At 42.8% G+C, this 16,532-nt stretch overlaps 1 protein-coding gene and 1 long non-coding RNA gene across 4 annotated transcripts in view; one reads left to right on the top strand and one right to left on the bottom strand.

The window, feature by feature from the left end:
• Window positions 1-545: 545 nt before the first annotated feature.
• On the bottom strand, window positions 546-2,301 carry LOC111673946. Of its 2 annotated transcripts, none has more exons than XR_002762178.1 (3): window positions 1,647-2,301; window positions 743-814; window positions 546-624 (listed from the first exon to the last, which is right to left on the bottom strand). It is a non-coding gene; the product is annotated as an uncharacterized LOC111673946 (long non-coding RNA). The 2 variants fall into 2 exon arrangements; XR_002762179.1 differs by having other exon boundaries at window positions 2,116-2,301.
• Window positions 2,302-2,456: 155 nt separating this feature from the next.
• LOC105703925 (brain tumor protein) overlaps window positions 2,457-16,532 on the top strand; it is a 125,409-nt gene continuing 111,333 nt past the window's right edge. Inside the window, exons 1-2 of one of the 2 annotated variants that reach the window (XM_012432714.2) lie at window positions 2,457-2,627; window positions 4,890-5,029. The gene's annotated coding sequence lies outside the window, so the exon portion shown is untranslated. Of the gene's footprint in view, window positions 2,628-3,028; window positions 3,096-4,889; window positions 5,030-16,532 lie in introns of those variants that run through there. The other variant, XM_012432715.2, reaches the window with a different exon arrangement.

The following is a 16,532-nucleotide window of genomic DNA, read 5'->3' as shown; positions in this document are numbered from 1 at the left end:
CAAAATTGATTGTGCTTATTACAATTCTGCAAAAAGGATTTAAAGGAGTTAACGCACGCTAATGAGCACACCCATATCAATCGGTCGCGAAGTCAGTTTGACTCAATATTTCTCTGTTATTTTTTTCTATTAAATTTAGTTAATATTTTTTTATACCGACATTTTACTCTATCCCTCGGGTCTAAATAAACCAATTGGATATCCGTTTAAATCACTTTAGCTGGATTAACCAATCGGCGCTGAATACGTCATCAATGACGTTCGATTGAACGAAATTACAAGCTTTGTCTTCTATCTCTAGGTTTCAGGCGGAAGCGCTCTTGCTTTGTCACTTCTATCATACTCGTTCAATTGCAATAAGCCGTGGACGCACGTTATTGATGGAGAAGGGGGAATTAAGAGGGCGATCGATCGAATTGTCACCGCGTGATTCGTGCATGCTTTTCACCGGATAGACACATGCCACATCGTGATCTATCAACATTCTAACATGAGCAATAGGCAAAGAAGCAACTTTCGACAAAGCAAAATATTTATGTACTTGCCTCTGAAATGTAATTATCCTTGAAACGACCGACTTCCAATGTCCAGCATGTTCTGACAACCGGCCAATCTAGATATGAACTGATAAGCGATTATAACAGAAAAATTCCACATTCAGTTTATCTAGGATTCAACAAAAGCCACGGGATCATCCATACACCGTACAATAAAAAATATAAAAAACAAATGTTGATTTTACCCTCGAGCGTTCACATCGTCCTCGGAATTATTCTTCAATGCCTAAGTACAGTTGCTAATTCGTATGACCAACCTAGAAGAGAAAAATAATGATGAATAAACGTACTCTATACCTGTGCTCATAATATTAGAAATGGTCAGGTTATTTCAATATGCCGCACTGAGAAAAAAATTGGTTGATTCAAACAAACATGCATTGCGATAACAAAATCGATCAAATACGTCCAAAGAAATATCAAATTGAATAAACATTTTTTTATTTTTCGGTGATCCCTCCTACATTTTGTATAATTGACGACATCAGTGTGTTATTTCTACCAAAAATGTAGGTAATTGAATTAACTTTTTCTTATTAGAGGCAATCACCCAATCAATTGGTTAAAACTCCACATTCGAATTAAATCATTCGTTTAAATCAACTACATCAATTTTTCATCTCAACAAAATAATTGTTTCTTGCAATCGAATATGATTCAGGCAACAATATTTGTTTCAGTCAACTTATCTTTTATCTCTGTGCGACAATTCAAATTACGGCTTTATCTTTGATAGTATTAGAAATGGATTTTACTCAATTAATTGAATATGAAAAATCTGACTGCAGGTTTAAAATAATAAAATTATTCTGAATAGTTTTTATTTTATCATAACGATATTATAACAACACTAAACGACTTTCGCGTTAGCCGTGGTACTGTACGGACATAAAATAAGTACATGTAGGATAAGACATAGGTTCAAACAATTACTACGAGTTTTAGCACTTTAGTAAGATGTAAAAATATGAAAAATAATTTGCACTGTGTGTGGTAAAATCAGTCGGAAGCGAGGCAATTTTTTGTTCGAACTTTCACGTATCAACGAAGTACTAAGAATCCCAGTTATTTTTACGATCGATTTCTTACCATGCTCCAAACGGTGATTGCGTCACGGCATTACGATTACGTACAGACACATGACATTTAATGTGAAAATATTTTACTCCCGAACACGGTATCGCAGAAATGATTATTTTACAAATACACTAAGCAACGTTTCTCTTTTCGTTCACCAACGCGAAAATGATACATACATTACGTTTGTAAAATTGAAAGAGGCTTTACTTATAACAAAACGTTCCTTACAATAAAATCTTCAAAACTCCTAAATAAAAAACCCATTTCTTTATATTCAGTGTCTACAAAACTCTGGACTACTTAAGAAGTGGATTTAAAGATTCCAGATACTTCCAATAATCCGGCCTATCTTCCCCACTCGAAACAATACATTCAAGGTGACACGAGACCCATCGGCAAAACAACAAAGTTAACATCTTTTCAAAATCTCATTTCATTATCCCTCACCGTGACTACGCGCCAATTAAAGGACGCGTACCTTTCAGATACAAAAACCTGGCTATTAGATTATTCCGAGGTGCAGATTCGCATAAATCTCCAGATTACCCGTCGTCAATTAAGCAAACTCAATTCTGCCTTCGTGCTTTTGCGAGCCTCCGGTTAATAAGGAATGCAACCGCCCGTGAACCGCGCACACAAGAAACGACGTAAACACAACTGTTGTTTGTTTTCTCGCCACTGCGCGGCGCTGTCGCTGCGCGATCGACCGCGATCTATCGAAACCAGGAGGAGCGAGCGCGGCGCGCATGCGGGGTGTGTCACCGAGTGAACTTAGCCGAAGACCAATCGGCACCGACACCGACACCGGCTGAGTGGTGACCAGTGGTGACCGTGGCGACACTGGAGACAGTGGAAAGAAAGAAAGCGCGGGCAAGACCGCGACATCCTACGGGGCTCCTTGACCAGGACAAGATCGCCGGCTATTTTATTCTCGTTCTCGCGAGACCGTTAGGCGTAGAGCTGATTTCAGTACTTCTTGTTTGGAACAAGGTATTTTCTCGCTTACGTAAGGTGCGGGGAAGGAAAGTGCCTTTCCTCGCACCTCGGGATTTAACCTGTGACGTCCCTAACCTGTAAACACGGCACCGAGTTACGTCAGCCGTAAATCTCGGTCCAGGCGACCGTCGACGACGGTGTTTCCAAAATACGTTCTTCGATCCGAACGTGGGTTATCTTTAGCTCTACCTCAAATAACGCGTTCTTATTAGCTTTCTGACAAATCGATTTGGCTGAAAGTTTTCGCCCAAATTAAGTATGTACGCTTGATCGAATGGAGTGCTCGCGAGGGAGTCCTCGCCTAAAGGGAATATCCACTTTATGACCATGGAGGTTAATAACTATTCCCTCATAGGGGAATCGGATTTTACCGTCGATCTAGGGGCGAACCAAGACAGCTGAATGTGGTTATATGTGGATATTACGCCGTTTATCTAACTTCAGGAGGACGAGGAACTTCACGTGAGTGAAGATCCATGTTCACGGTTACACGTGAATTCCCGCGAATTACGCTCCTTCCAGTTTTACGAGACACAACGGACTTGACGACCTCGTTGCGACAGCCAGGAATCCTCTATAGGTTAAGAGACCTGTGTAGGTTAAGAGAATACATACAGTTCGGGATAGCTTTTCAAGGTACGGCTTACAAAAATCACGTACGAAGCTTATTTTATACTCGCATATTAAGAAAAATGCTGCGCGCGCACTCTCGTCGAAATTACATAATTGTAAAAAAAATTAAATTCTTGATAACGTACGTCAGCGGTCAAGTTCAAGAAAACTAATTTTTTTAGGTTATTTTCGACTTCAATTGCTTTAATTATTAGACAGATGCACTTTGATCATTGTTACGTTGAAAATTTGAAAATATTAGGCATTGGATTGTTATCGATAAACTAGCAAATACGTAAATTAAAGGAATTTAGAATATTCTGAAAATTACCTTATTTAAATAAAAAATGTATCCTATGTCAATATAAGAATTTCATCATTACATATTTACATTTGAGGAAATGACTTAGAGGTATGTGATAGAGGAGCAGGAATGTGTAAAGCGTGAAAAGTATTTCACTTTGAAAATCTTTGTTCTACCGAGGAGAAGGTAGCTCAGCTATGTACTTCCAGTGACATTCCACCGTACCTCGATATTACGAGTACAAACAGAATCTTTTTCCAACGAAGTACATTAAACGGCGCGTTCTAAGGATTGCTTGCGGCTCTTTAAACGTCGTTGCATATTTATCACACATGCAGAAACGAACGAAGTCAGAAAGAAGCTCTCGGCGTTGCGAGCTATAAACGGAGCACGACCGATGTACGCGGCCGCGTGGGTCTCGAGTAAAAACGTCCACCAGGGAGATCATTTTTGCCCACACTTTACCGAGAACTTATCGCGTCGAATAAGAGTACCAGAAGGAGAATCACGCGCACATGTGCACTTGGTAAAACATGAAACGGAAAGGAGCACAATGTTGCACCGGAATCTGCGACTCGCGGTAGCAATGCCGCATATTTAGCCTTCTCGGCTTCCGTTAGAACAAGGCGACATTTCCGAAGAACAATGCAGCAAAAACAATTCCCTTTTAATGTCACTTTCCATGATATACCAAACGTTGTGGAGCCTAACATTTCCTATTACTTATTACAAAAAAACAAAATCACGTATACGTGATTTTGCATAGTCAGTGTATTAAGAAATCTTGGGAAAATATTTTTAAGTATTCACCTCCAGGCGAAATCAACTCAGCAGACCCTAGAATGCTTACTAATTATAAGTAGGATATTTTGAACAAATAATAAGTATCGACAAATTACCGATAAACGTACTTCTCATCCTGGGAATTAAAGCACCCACCCGACCTGAATATTTCCGAAAGCCGGCTCGGAAAATCGCACATTTCCTTCATCCTTTTGCTCCTAGCTGCGAAATCAGCGTATTCGATTAGTTATTGATAGATGTATGCAAATTCTGCCTGGCCGCCGCGGAAATCCCTGAAAATTTGGACGCGTTAAGCCGAATTATCAGCAAGCGATTGTGATTGACAGATTGTTTTCCTTTTTTCCATTCTCCTCCTGCCGAGGAATTCCTTCAATGCGTCTGCAATGAGTTCTCGCAATCGCCCCGATCGCGGGAAATTAATGACTATCGGTCGGTGCGCATCGATCGAGCACTCGGCCTTCGGTTTCGATCTCCGAGAGGGGATGAAAAACGTAACTGGTGGTAATGTCATTTCGATTCCATTTTTCCCGTTGCAGGGACGAAGCCACTTTCCACCTGGACGATTTCGTTGAAACTCCCGGAGCGCCCGTCCCGAGGGCACGGCGGCTGGGGAACGCGCCCGACACTCCACTAACACGAAGAAGAAGAAACGCAGTTTTGCGGTTTCCCGCGATCGGTAAGTCGCTATAACTTATCTGTTCCAAACGGAATTGGGATGAATTGGCCGATCGAATCAATGGTTTAACAAAAATTCCATGAAATATGTCAAATTAAATCGTATTGTGGCCAAGTTGATGCTGCAAATGGAATTGGGATGAATTGGCCGGTCTAATCAATTATTTAACAAAAAATCCATGAAATATGTTAAATTAAATCGTATTGTGGCTAAGTTGATGTTCCAAACGGAATTGGGATGAATTGGTCGATCGAATCAATCATTTAACAAAAAATCCATGAAATATGTCAAATTAAATTGTATTGTGGTCAAGTTGAGGCTCCAAACAGAATTGGGATGAATTAACGGATCGAATCAATCGTTTAACAAAAAATCCATGAAACGTATCATATTAAATCATATTGTGGCTAAGTTGATGCTCCAAACGGAATTGGGATGAATTGGCCGATCGAATCAATCGTTTAACAAAAAATCCATGAAATATGACAAATTAAATCGTATTGTGGCCAAGTTGATGCAACTGACGTTGATGGAAACAATGTTAATTAATACGACTTTGTGCACAACTGCCGTTGAAAAATAATTTTTATTTTCGTCCTGTATGTGGTTGTTATTTTACATGTAGGAAGCTTGGTAAGAGTAAAGGACAATATCAAAACGCCTGCTAGTCGTCTTCATCATTGCAAATGCTACATCAGTTTACTTACAATTAGTAATATATTAAATGTGTTATAATTATTCTGAACACCTTCGTTTTTATATATAAAATTATATTCGGTAACAGAGTATTTGTTACAATAAGGTAATTTTTTAATACTTAGCATTATAAGTATGAATTCTTGGCGCGATAATAATCTTCCGATCATTCTTCCATTTGAAAGCCTTTAGAAGCATTTGCATTTGCTCTTCTTCATTTCATTTTGCTTTGACTATATTTTCAGCGAAATTGAATATTGCCGTTTTATTATTACTGTTCTCGAAGTATGGTTAATTTCCGAACCCCCCGCGATGCCGATATTGTTATTATTATCAGTATTATTCCGGATGGAAAGCAGATTCAGGTTATACCGAATGTCACGTACGGACAATTGTCGTCACGTCGGAATATCCTCTCCTGTATTGGAAGTGACGTAATTTAAAATGTATTTTCAATCATATCCTTCTATACGCGTCGTTCGCTTGCAATTACATCCCATTGTGATGATTAAAACATTATTATAATTACAACGAATAAATCTCTGGTCGATTTTCAATCAGTATTTTTTAGTAACTCAAATTGTGGCTGTATTTTTTATAACGGTATATTGTGAAAAAAATAAAAATACGTATGACGCGTCAAATAATGTTAAACTACATACATATTCTGAATAATACGTTATGTCGTACTGTAAGGCACCGCCCCTGAGGACCGGGGTCCTGTTCTCTAGAGTCGTCCCTGAGGTGATACACTACAGGAGTGAAAAAGTAGTGCCATGTCGGCAGAGTTCGCGACATGTCAGCGGCGAACATGTAGCCAACCGACCTCTGAGAAATAAATGGTTGTTATAAACTTCCCCTACGGTACTATTGTATTTCAGGTGCATGCACGTTTACATTTGCCAATTTAACACCAAATTTGTTATGGCGCAAAACATTTCCCGCGAACGTGGAGCATTAGAATTTGTTTATCGGCGTCCTAAAAAGTCCATCGGTAGCCTTTGACTTAAGAACATGTCCCACAGTGTACACAACCATTGTCTTCTCGACCGTTTCTGTCCAACCTTTCCTCTTTCCGCACGACGTTGCTCGTTTACGGTGAAATTTACTTATCGGTAATGAACACCCTTTGAAAGTAAGCGGCAAAGTTTCTATTGCTCGACGGAATTGAAAATTAAAGTAATCGTTATGCCTCCAAAATGGAAGCTCTTACTTCATTCCCGTGCAAAAGCTCCTTCTGCAACGATACTTTTGGTGGCTCCACGAATTCCGTCGCAGCTCTTCTACGTCGATACCACATGCGAAGACGAGGCGAAGGGTGATGGCTTCGCGGTCGTTTTTCTGCCTCCCGGGGGAGACGGCCGCCTCAAGGATCCGGCCAAAGATGTCTAATTTCTTCAACGTGTGCGCGCTCCCAAGATTTCACGGGCTTAGAAGTGACGAACTTGGTTACCCGGTTTGACCGTAATTCCGTCCTTATTCCTCGGACGCGTTGCGAAATCTCGATTCGCGAACGATCGCCCGGACAAAACGCGGCCTTCGCCTCGGAACCGAGGTTGAGTCACGCGACGGTCTTTCCGCGCTGGTTCCACCGTCCGAGCTTTCGTTCCCTTGTTGGACTTGGGAAATCACGCGGTCGCTGATATTCGAAGTTAATTTTTTTCACTGGATTACCGCCGCGGCGAAATTTCTTCTCCTCGACAAAAGAGCAGAGTCAAATGAAAGAAAAGAACGTTTCTTATTTCTTCCTGACATTTGCGGAAAATTACACCGATGAGAGATTTTTCCTAGGCCACCGAGAACTCGATGGGCACCTGTTACGTTCCAAAGGCACTTCATAATGTCTCGTAGTAATGGGTTTTGGATGTTTAATACGGGTTTGTAAAATTAATAAACGTTTGCATTTGCGCTAGAAGACGTAGTGGCGCGAAAAATGATCCTGCGTGGTACGGTATTATTTGAAAAAAAAAAAAAGAAAGAAATCAAAGTAAAGGACTCACCGTCGGGTATTTGAAAACCACACACAAATGTCGGAGACCGTGTTGAACGCGCACGTGGACCCAATGACTTTTCTTAATTATGTAAATTCTCATCGTCATTTAACTTAACAAAACCCGAAATTATCTACAAATTTTTCACATATACCTTTCGCAAGCTTCAACTGAAAATGACCTACATCAACGCGTCCTGCAAACTCAAGTAATAGTCACTATGAACTTATAATTCGACAAATTGACCTTACGTGCCTGTGTTCCGAGCAAACGCCAAGTACTTCATTACGCGCGTTTGTTTCGAGTAATCTAGATTGAATCAATGTGAATTCTATTAATCAAATTTGTATCAGGCAAATTCCCGCCCACCCTCGGGTCCGCGATTTTCGAGCGTGCACGTCCACCGCGTCGCCGTACGGTATTACATCAAAGGGTATACATGAAGTAAATTCTCTAAAAAACATCATTTAACTTAACAAAACCCGAAATTACCTACCGATTTTTCACATATTCCTTTCGCAAGCTTCAACGGAAAATTGCGTACATCAACGCGTTCTGCAAACTCAAGTAATAGTCACTATGAACTTATAATTCGACAAATTGACCTTACGTGCCTGTGTTCCGAGCAAACGCCAAGTACTTCATTACGCGCGTTTGTTTCGAGTAATCCAAATTGAATCGATGTGAATTCTATTAATCAAAATTCCCGCCCACCCTCGGGTCCGCGATTTTCGAGCGTGCACGTCCACCGCGTCGCCGTGCGGTATTACATCGAAGGGTATACATGGAATTCGTCAGCGAGCATTTGCAAAATCGATTGCAAGATCGGCCCGACGAAATTGCCACGGCCCCTCGATTCGATCGGGAGACAGCGCGATTGCGTAATCGCAATCGGCCGGGGTGGAGCGAGAGGACGACGCAATACGGCTTAACCTTGCGTCGGTTTTCACCGCAAGAAATCGGCCAAAGCAAGGCGGCCACTCTCCCCGTCGTAGCTCGTTCTCTCGGGCGCCGTTTTTTCTCTCTTTCTCTCTCGTTCGCCGAGCGGCCTTGGCACCAGAAGAACACCGCACGGGGCCTACATAGGTGATCGCACGGAACGCCGCGCGACACCCCGCGACGTCTCCCGATACCTCCGCGACGGAACGGAAGTCGCAAACGCGAGGACCGTACAAGATCCCGGCGCGTTTTTCTCGGGAAACTTTCGAAAGCTCCCGACTAGTCGCCCCCGAAGCTTCTTTCCGGGTCTCGTCTCGCGCGTTTCTCCGCGTTTACTTTCCGCATTGCCGAGTCGGGAGCTTCTCCCAGGTTCGTCGTTTCCATTGATTCCGCGTAAGCGCATTTCTCGCCCCCTCGCAACAGGTGTCAAAGTGCAATAAATCTCCGTGAACTTATGCCGCACCTAGATTTCTATTTCGCTGAAGAGTCGAGGGTTTGCGTGGCTAGTCCCCGTTTTTCGGGGCATTGACGAGGAGGTGCCTTCGAAGCCTTTCCGGGGAACCTAGGTCCCGAGGGTGCCGAACCTCGACGGCGCCTTACGGTCCGGTCGGACTGCCGGAAATTAAGAGACTTGCCCTGAACGCGACCGGAGGATGCAGTTTCGCCCCCCAGGAAATCCACCGGTACGGTCAACCTTCAGGGCTTCAGAATTTCCGCTTCTGGAGGAATCGCTCCTTTCGGATTCGCGATGTTCCTCCGGTATATAACGATGCGTCGACTTGCTTGTTGAAAATTAAGAGACTTTCCCTGAACGCGATCGGGGGTTGCAGTTTCGCCCCCCAGGAAATCCACCGGTACGATCACCCTTCTGGCTCAGGGCTTCAGAATTTCCGCTTCTGGAGGAATCGCTCCTTTCGGATTCGCGATGTTCCTTCGGTATGTAACGAATGGTCGGCTTGCTTGCTGGAAATTAAGAGACTTTCCCTGAACGCGACCGGGAGTTGCAGTTTCGCCCCCCAGGAAATCCACCGGTACGATCACCCTTCTGGATCAGGGCTTCAGAATTTCCGCTTCTGGAGGAATCGCTCCTATCGGATTCGCGATGTTCCTTCGGTATGTAACGAATGGTCGGCTTGCTTGCTGGAAATTAAGAGACTTTCCCTGAACGCGACCGGGGGATGCAGTTTCGCCCCCCAGGAAATCCACCGGTACGATCAACCTTCAGGGCTTCAGAATTTCCGCTTCTGGAGGAATCGCTCCTTTCGGATTCGCGATGTTCCTCCGGTATCTAACGAATGGTCGGTTTGCTTACTGGAAATTAAGAGACTTTCCCTGAACGCGCCCGGGGGATGCAGTTTCGCCCCCCAGGAAATCCACCGGTACGATCACCCTTCTGGCTCAAGACTTCAGAATTTCTGCTTCTGGAGGAATCGCTCCTTTCGGATTCGCGATGTTCCTCCGGTATGTTACGAATGGTCGGCTTGCTTGCTGCAGGAAGACATACTCTACGTATCCGATGCTTCCGTGTTATCGGTTCCGATAAATTGCTATTTAATCCGAGGCGTTTGCTCGGAGGTGGGATATCATTCGAGCACGGCATTGGCAATATGTTGACATTGTACGACTGCTGTTTAATACGTGTCGAATACTCTTGTCGCAATTGCAGTGCCTTTGGTTGCAACACCATCGATGCTGTGGGAGAAAATTTGCGTCGTACCTACAATTATTATTGCAATTTGTAACAATGACAACTGCTTGCGAATTAACGATACAAAGGCTCGGTCGATTGTTCTACGCGACTAAGTGGGTTTTATAACAATTCGCTTTGTAGTTTGTCAGCTCTGGTAATTTCACCCTGGGGCTGATTCCTATGCGTTGCTTTACAATATGATTACACTTGTCTAAATTATGGCTATTTCCAACATTCCTTTTTGTCGCGTTAAACTGTGCGCAGTTTACCAATCGACGTTTCTTAACGTTCCACTTTTTAATACCATATCATTACCTATACTTTTACACCATGACTTACTTTACGTTTGGCCGAAGTTATTGAATATTGTTATGGAGTGTCGTACTGGTGACAATTACTCTGGTTTTCGTGATTTAAGAACTACCGTGGAACTAGCCAATTTTCTTGATCGCGTAAAATATTATATTAGTACTATACAATTCCGGGCATTATTGTTGCCTGTCTTTCCTTGAAAAATTATGGAAAACATGCGCTCTCGGTTAGAATTGGATAAACATTACTTCGGGTGTTATTTCGTTCTGCACGAATTGCTAAAGAAACTGGTACCTCTCAAAGAGTGCGACAACCTGCACGGCTCCGAGAGCGGGAATTTTCTTGGGAATGAAAACGATACAAAAGGTACTAAATAAAAGATCCAGGAACGGGCAGCTTGAACTCTCTGAATTTCAATGAGTTTTAAGTAAACGCCTTGAGAAACGGTGGAATACGGGGACCTCTATGTTCCTTTAATGTTTCTTTCCTCTTTGCGCCATCGTTCAGCCTCATCGACAGACGATTGCGCTGTAATCCCGCTGTTAGCCAAAGTAGAGTTTCGCGCCAAATACATATACATGCGCCTTACTCTCGGTTCACAATACGTCAAATCACCTCTCAATAAGTAAATCAGCACGGAAACGTAGGCCGGACATTCCGTGCGCATTTCACTCCCAGAAAGAGAGAGAGTGGATGCGATTCAACTCATGAAAACTGTCTACATTTCTTGACAGCCAATGAAGGATTAACAATAAGCACTTGTCATATTCGGTGCGGATTAAGTTTGAAGACAAGTAACCGAGATCAAAGCCAATTTGAACCTTTCAAAGTTTTCATGAGATGAAATACCCCCATTCATAATAAATCATCTCCTTGTACCTCGATGTTTATCGCGGATAAAGTGCCGCATTACTAAATGTATATCCCACCAACTCATACGTCGTAGATTATTTTGCAATAACATATGTGGTACATTAAAATGTAGAAACTCTTTCGAACCTCGTAGATTTTCCCTTTATGCGAACAATGCTTTCAGGAGTAATCGATTCCACTTAGGAATATCTTCCTACGAGATCTTATTAATTTTCCAAATTTCCTTACTCCCATCGCGTAATCTCAAATTCCATTTGATTACCTAAAATGTATCGACACTTCATACGTTGATAAAATGGGCTGATATTATATCGTGAACGTCCCATTCATTTTTCCAATGAAAGGGTCACGATAACGAAAAGGTCTTGTCGAGGGACGAGCACGCATCCATGAGTTGACGCTCAAGGCGTGTACGCGATCGTGCGTGCACGTAAGCGTGACGTGTACGGTACACTCGGGACTCGACGTGCACGCTCGGAAGTGCACGCCGCGGGCGAGTTCGCTCATCGAGGAGAGAATTACGAGCACCGAGAGGTGCCCGGTCCTGAAAACGATCCACCTGCGCCTCCTGCCTAAGGAGGTGGCTTTCCACGAGGCGAGACAGCGCAGCCTCCACTCGTTAAGGTGGAGTGAAACCCCCTTCAAATCAGTCGATTCGAATACAACACTTTTTTTTCAAGGGTATCAGACCGAACTGTCCGAAACTTTGACACGTCACTCCTGATCATCTAAGAATTGTCCTGACAGATTGAAAATTTGGATTTTTCAAAACAATTTTTTAACTCAGCCCGGACCAGAATCAAAATGCCGTCGAGCTCTCATATTTCGATCAATATACAATTATTGGAAGCTCTGATATGAGAAACGATTGATAATATACGATTTCAGAATATGTCGTCCCTTTACTTTGACACGTTGAAAATTTGGATTTTTCAGTCCACACCAGAATCAAAATGCCGTCGAGCTCTCATATTTCGATCAATATACAATTATTGAAGGTCTGATATGAGAAACGATTGATAATGTACGATTTCAGAATATGTCGTCCCTTTACTTTGACACGTTGAAAATTTGGATTTTTCTGTCCACACCAGAACCAAAAGACAAGATTAGCGCCATTTCTGAAAGTAATTAAACGAGGGGACGTTAAAGAAATAAATGAAAAAGTGAAAACACTCGTAACGTGATTAAAAGCTCGGTAAAGTATGTTTCGTGGATCTCAATACGTTCCGAGTCATATCAATGAATTGACTCAACGACCCTCAAACTGTACACATCCACGTAATTAAATTCAACTCCTTAATTTTGACTCCGCCGAGAAAGCGAAACGGTCCACACCCGCGTTGACGTTTCAACTTGGGAATTGCTAAAGAGCGAAACGTCAAGCGAAATGTTTCACAATTATATACGAAAATTTAATTATACTTCACAAAGGTACCGGGGCATCTAATTTGTTTTAATTGCGAGGGCAACGGGTAACGTCTTCCTGTTCTTAGTACCGTCGAATTTCACCAGTGCCAACATTTTTCGGACACTCAAAGTACTCTCGTAGTGTTCGACCTTCCCAAACTTGACGACGCTTTAAAACAAAGGTTTATGATTAAACTTGGAAGATAGATAACCAGGTCGACGTAGGTCACGAAGAAGACTTCTTTTCTTCGGGAGCCATTGGAAAATGATTTCCCAGGGGAAAACGGTTTAATAAACATTTCCAGGGGAAAGGATCACCAAGCGAAGCATGCACATGCACTCTTCGAACGAGAGTCGGGGTTTTTATGCACCTCGGGATGAGTAACATCTCCGATGGTCCATTCGAATCGAGGCGCGACTCGCGATAATCGGATGCGAGAGGACGAATGATAACACAGGGGGGCTCTGTCCGGCCTGGTGTATACGAGGAGTACGTGGACCAGTTAATAAGGAGGTTACGGTGGAGGCGGAGATCACGTAACCAGCAAGCGACGTCATGGATGGGCATCAAGATCGCGTTCTCGCCGTCCCTCGTGTCTAAAAAGAGCGACTAGCGGAACGAATGCGGATCTATTGGCCTTTGGTTGACGTTTACGCGTATCGACCCTCGTTCTGTCCATTGACACCGAGAAACCGCGATTCATGTACGCCACGTCCATTTGTAGGTATTCATAGGAGGAAGCGAATCGCCGAATTCGCCATCAAATTAGTAGTATATATATCGACATTACCCGAAACCGCGGAATTAATCGAAAACCGCGTACGACCCCGTGGGACTGATTCGGAGAAACTTTCCAAGCCCAACAGCAATCCGATGTAATTCGATGAGCGATTTGCATTTACGACTTACCGTGTGACAGATTTTCCGAACATAAGGCGATATGAAAGGGTCATTCTATACATATGAAACGTGAAAATATTTATAATAAACTTTCCCCAAACTGGATGGACCGAATCGTTGGGAGGTTCGGCACGTGATTATGGAGGCCCTAAGGAAATTATGAAATTTTGCTCATGAAATTTTATTAAAAAAAAATATATATATGTGTCCGTGGTTCCAGTCTGGGAGAAATAATTTGTTCTTTTTGGAAAAATGAAATTTCACAAGCGTCGCGTACTTCCTTAGGGCCTTCGTAAACACGTGCTGACGTTTCAAATTATTCGGTGCACCCTGTTTGGAGAGAAGATTTATAAATATTTCGACATTTCGGTACGTATATACGTGTATGACACTTTCGTAACATCTTAAGAACGCGAGGTCAGTTCTCGGGGGAATTGTGGGAATTGACTCGCTCTTCTTTCTTTCGGTAGGGACTTACGGCTCGTTCTCGCCCTCCCTGCCTCTCGACAGGTTGAAATTACGAGGGTAAATTGAGAAGTCTATCTCTCTCGCGGTCTTGGGAAGGGTCCCGGTGTCGTTGGAAAGATACGAAAACCGTTTCGTCCCCGTCGTTCCCGATCGCGGCCGTGCGTGCACGCGGATGCGTATTGGTACTCACGCATCTGGCACGATAAACTGGGTTTCAATAAGCGTGCTCGTGCCCGTGTTTCCTGCCCAGTGGGCCCGGAAGAGAGAGAAAGAGAGGAGAAACGGACCCGCGAGGGATACAAGGGTTGCGCGACGAGACTCACGCAAGTGCGTACGGGGGTCGGTCGATATTAAGGCGTGTCCATTTTTTTTCTTTTTTTTTTTTTTTTCTACTGCCCGTAACCCTTTTCACTGCGAAATATTCCAGTAATTTACGCCCTGTTAGCCCTGCCTCTCTTGGATTTTGCCCCGTGCGATATCTTCATCTAGGTCGCCCTTGACTTCCGGTTCGCGATAACCGACAGGGCGAAGGGTTAAGGGAAAGTGTAATGTTTGGTTAACGACACACGGTTGCGCTAAACTGTACCAGAACTGCAAAGTGCGGTAATGAAAATGGCTTCAAATTGACGAGGGTGAATCTTACACCGACGATCCGGAATTTAGCGTTTCTTGAACCAGGTATAACAATTTATGTTCTTGCCCTGGATCACTATTTGTTATTGACGTATTCTTATCGTGTAAGGTATTGCGATATTACGTTCTTCTTTATTCCCTGAGCACGAGTTTGCGTGATTATGCGCTTCGTTGTTAAGCGCTTACATTCTTTATTACAGAAGTTCTTATCATTTTATCACGCAAGTTGGAAGGTTGTAAAGCGTTGTACGAGATAGAAAACATCGCCATGTTGCATTGGTGATGGCATTTTGACACTCACCTTCCTAAGAATTAAAGAATTTTGAGGGTGCGCACAGATATTTCCACGCAATTACATATGAATTTAATTTTTTAAAAAAATTAATGCTTAAAAAATTTTTTTTTTAATTAATGCTTTAAAAATTAATCACGTGTAATATGCATGAAGCCTTCTAAAGAATAACACTCCATTCGGTCGACAAAGTATTTTTCTCGGTGCATAAACTGGTGCATAAAATATACCATTAACTCAATTTTACAATTTTATTAACGACGACCCTGAGTGGTCACGGTTTAATGATAACGATGATACCATAATAATAACGAAATTATTTAATACAAAGCAAGCAATTAATCACGTGTAATATGCATGAAGCCTTCTAAAGAATAACACTCCATTCGGTCGATAAAGTATTTTTCTCGGTGCATAAACTGGCCGTAGTTAATGCTGCCTACATTCTGGAAAACAGGGGTCTCCCTCATCTCCTAGTCCCCGTTTAATCGATGCTTCGTTCAAGCAATCCCCGAGGAGGAAACTGCGTTTAATAAAGGGGAAAAATCCGGAGAAAACATGCCAGTGGTGGACGTTAACGGGACATCGGTCGCGATTTCAGAGCAATCGACCGATAGGGCAAAGGAACCCTAAGGTACATACGTATGTATCTATATTTGTACCCATAGAAAAGTTGGGTACACGCATGATTTATACATACATATATTACTTACATTATCCGTATGTATATTATATGAACGCCTTTTTACGGATGCAGGTCCTTCATCTCCGCTAGCGGTTTCTTCCCCGTTCTTTCTTCCTCCCTCGATTCTCTTTTCCTCTCTGTCACCTTATACGTACACCTATCTCGCACTATCACCGATATTACCTAGAGGTAATGAGACGCCAGTAAATCCGTCGGGACTTTCTCGTATAGTTAAATGGACTCGGCACATAAGATGAGATGGGTAGCGATTGGGCCATGGAACTTTTGCAATTACGGCCCTTTCCTCAGTTTATCGCACACCGAGCGCTCGACGGCGCACTCCCTTTTTACACGCCACGTAATTTATTACGCCATCTAGGGTAAAACGTCGATCATAACTCCTAGGATCGATCGCGACGAGAGCATTGACGGGAGAGCGTTTAACTGAATTGCACTTAATATTAACACTGTGCTTACCTTATGAAAAAGCTGTTAAGCCAACTACTTAAATAAGCAACCCCGGTATCTAACAATCTACCCCATACGTCACGTAAATGTTTCCACGCAAAACGTAATACGTTTAAACCCCTCATAAAACAATTAATTCGTTCCG

Source organism: Orussus abietinus, unplaced genomic scaffold (assembly GCF_000612105.2).
Source record: "Orussus abietinus isolate OABI.00-Male unplaced genomic scaffold, Oabi_2.0 scaffold36, whole genome shotgun sequence".
In the NCBI taxonomy this organism is placed as follows: Eukaryota; Metazoa; Arthropoda; class Insecta; order Hymenoptera; family Orussidae; genus Orussus; species Orussus abietinus.
Note: the sequence above shows the minus strand (reverse complement) of the source record. Positions and strands in the feature narration are given on the sequence as shown.